Source organism: Sapajus apella, unplaced genomic scaffold, assembly GCF_009761245.1.
Source record: "Sapajus apella isolate SASKATOON/1434 unplaced genomic scaffold, GSC_monkey_1.0 scaffold56, whole genome shotgun sequence".
Classification (NCBI taxonomy): domain Eukaryota; kingdom Metazoa; phylum Chordata; class Mammalia; order Primates; family Cebidae; genus Sapajus; species Sapajus apella.
This window is the reverse complement of record NW_022436996.1, coordinates 13,911,388-13,915,092: the sequence shown is the minus strand read 5'-3', so window position 1 is coordinate 13,915,092 and position 3,705 is coordinate 13,911,388.

Sequence of the window (3,705 nt, the reverse complement as noted above, 5' to 3'; positions counted from 1 at the left end):
CACAGCTATGTAACCAGGACTTGTTCCCAAAAGGCCAAATACCCGTGGTCTCTGGAGCAGTTGCCTGAAGACTGCTACTGCTGTAATTAATTGTGGCAAAGTTTTAATGAACCCCATTAGGATATTTTTTTTCTGAGACTTACTTTGTAAAATCTAAAATAGTTTCTATTCCTATGAGATCAATTATAAAGTTTTTTTTCATCTGTGCCAAGATGCCTCAGGCAACTTTCCAGCTGTGTCCTTTTAATGAGTTCTTCTGCATGGCTCCTGGGCCATTGGTTGTTTGGGTACTAACTGAGATGGCAGGAGCTCTCAGGGAGCAAGGTAGGGAAACTTTGAGACACAGAAGATGATTTCCCTGGGCAAGCTCAGAAGTACACATTCCTTTCAATTTGGAATCTCTCTAGATTCATTCACAGCCACTGAGGGAGGGAGGAAGTGACAGAGAGCACTCCAGAAGGCCTTAATACATCTCTTATAGTTCTTATAATACCAAGCATCTTCTCTTACCACAATGGAATAAAACTAGAAATCAAAAACAGGAGGAATTTTGGAAATGGTACAAAGACATGGAAATTAAGCAGTATGCTCCTGAATAACAAGTGGGTCAATAAGAATTGAAAAATTCCTTGAAACAAATGATAAAGAAAACACAACATACCCAAACTTGTGTTTCACTAAGTTTTCCAGCATGCTGAGCAAATTGCTGGAAGCATAGGATATGTCAATGATGGCCAAGTGTGAGAGGAAGAAGTACATGGGGGTGCAGTCTGGGATCCAGACAGATGAGCCCCAAGATGATGCCATTTGCCAGCAGGCTGAAGAGATATAACAGGAAGAAGATCCAGAAGAGTAGCACATCCATCTCCACATTGAGCTGGAATCCCACCAGGATGAATTCTGTGACCCATGATTTGTTGTCCCCCATTCCTTAATGACATTTTGTAAAGGACCAGAGTATGATGAAAAGTTAGAGTTAGAAAATCAAAGAGAATGAGATATTTATTTCAAAATGAACTCAGAGGAAGTAAACATACATATATATATATATATATGTACTTGACTTTTTCCCCCCGTTTCTTTCTGTTTTTGTTTTTAACTTTTTATCATAAGATAACTCTAATCTTCAGGTAAGTATCAAGAATTAGAAACGATAGTCTCATATACATTCATCTAGATTTAACAATTGTTAAGAATTTTTCACATTTCCTTGGTCTCTTTTTGTATATATTAATATATATTTGTATATATATATTTTTTTTTCTGGACACTTAAAACTACTGTGAATCCATGATACCAGTTTATCCCTAAGTTTTCTATTTTATCCAAGAACAAAGGTATTTACTTATCTAACCACAGTACCATTATCAAGAGCAGGAAATGTAATCTTGATGTAATACTGTTTTCTGTCTTTCTTGTCCAAGACATAATCCAGCATCCCATTGTATAGTTGATCTACTCTGATCTGAGATAGCTACCCAGATACTCTCTTTCTGTCTAGACATTAATATTTTTGAAAAGTACAAACAAGTTGTTTCACAGAATGACTTTCAGAATGGGTTTTCTAGTGATCTTCCACATTTTTATCCAGACTTTAAATTTTGGGCAGGAGAAAAATCAATGTGTCCATCTCAATGCCTTCTATTAGTAGGCAGATAATGTTAATTTGCTCCGACATTTAAAATGCTAATGTGGATTACTTGGCTAAGGTGATGCCTCCCATATATCTCCAGTATAAAATTATTCTTTTTCTAGTTATTTCTGAGAAAATATATTAAAACTAATATATACATATCTTGTTTTTATTAAATTATCAGCCACTCATTAAAACATTCATTGATTATCTTACCTGGCTCATTTATAAGTAATGATGATTGCAAAATGTGTCATTCTAACTTCCTCAGTCCTTTTTTGTTTATTAGCTGGCTTTACTGTGAGAATGAGCTTGATCTATCTATCATCTATCTATCTATCTTTCTATTTACTTGTCAATCAATTAACATAAAGACATAGAATTTTTGATTCAATGGATTACAACGATTACTGTCTAGCAAACTAAGAAAAAAATCAGATATATCATCCCTGAAGAAACTATTTAATGGTAAAAAGCCTCTGACTTAGCAATCAGTGCATCATACTCTCAAATTCACCTTTCCTTTGATGTTGTCCTATGTTCAGCTTTTCAGCTTTGTCCTGCTGATTCTGAGAGGTTAATTGGTCCTTGGTCCTGTTTTAATAAACTTTACAGATTCAATGCTATCCCCATCAAGCTACCAATGACCTTCTTCACAGAACTGGAAAAAACCACCTTAAACTTCATATGGAACCAAAAGAGAGCCTGCATAGCCAAGTCAATTCTAAGCAAAAAGAACAAAGCGGGAGGCATCACACTACTGGACATCAAACTATACTACAAGGCTACAGTAATCAAAACAGCATGGTACTGGTAACAAAACAGAGACATAGACCAATGGAACAGAACAGAGGCCTCGGAGGCAATACAACATATCTACAACCATCCGATCTTTGACAAAACTGACAAAAACAAGCAATGGGGAAAGGATTCCCTGTTTAATAAATGGTGTTGGGCAAGCAAATGGAGAAACATTCCATGTTCATGGTTAGGAAGAATCAATATCGTGAAAATGGTCATACTGCCCAAAGTAATTTACAGATTCAATGCTATCCCCATCAAGCTACCAATGACCTTCTTCACAGAAATGGAAAAAACCACCTTAAACTTCATATGGAACCAAAAGAGAGCCCGCATAGCCAAGTCAATTCTAAGCAAAAAGAACAAAGTGGGAGGCATCACACTACTGGACTTCAAACTATACTACAAGGCTACAGTAATCAAAACAGCATGGTACTGGTACCAAAACATAGATATAGACCAATGGAACAGAACAGAGGTCCCAGAGGCAACACAACATATCTACAACCATCTGATCTTTGACAAACCAGTCAAAAACAAGCAATGGGGAAAGCATTCCCTGTTCAATAAATGGTGTTGGGAAAACTGGCTAGCCATGTGCAGAAAGCAGAAACTGGACCCCTTCCTGACACCTTACACTAAAATTAACTCCAGATGGATTAAACACTTAAACATAAGACCTAACACCATAAAAACCCTAGAAAAAAATCTAGGCAAAACCATTCAGGACATAGCTGTAGGCAAAGCCTTCATGACGAAAACACCAAAAGTATTGACAACAAAAGCCAAAATAGACAAATGGGACCTAATCAAACTCCACAGCTTCTGCACAACAAAAGAAACAGTCATTAGAGTGAATCGGCAACCAACAGAATGTAAAAAAATTTTGCAGTTTACCCATCTGACAAAGGGCTGATATCCAGAATTTACTAAGAACTAAAACAGATTTACAAGAAAAAAACAAACAAGCCCATTCAAAAGTGGGCAAAGGATATGAACAGATACTTTACAAAAGAAGACATACATGAGGCCAACAAACATATCAAAAAATGCTCATCATCACTGGTCATCATAGAAATGCAAATCAAAACTACATTGAGATACCATCTCAAGCCAGTTAGAATGGCGATCATTAAAAAATCTGGAGGCAACAGATGCTGGAGAGGATGTGGAGAAATAGGAACACTTTTACACTGTTGGTGGGAGTGTAAATTAGTTCAACCGTTGTGGAAGACAGTGTGGCGATTCCTCAAGGACCTAGAAATAGAAAT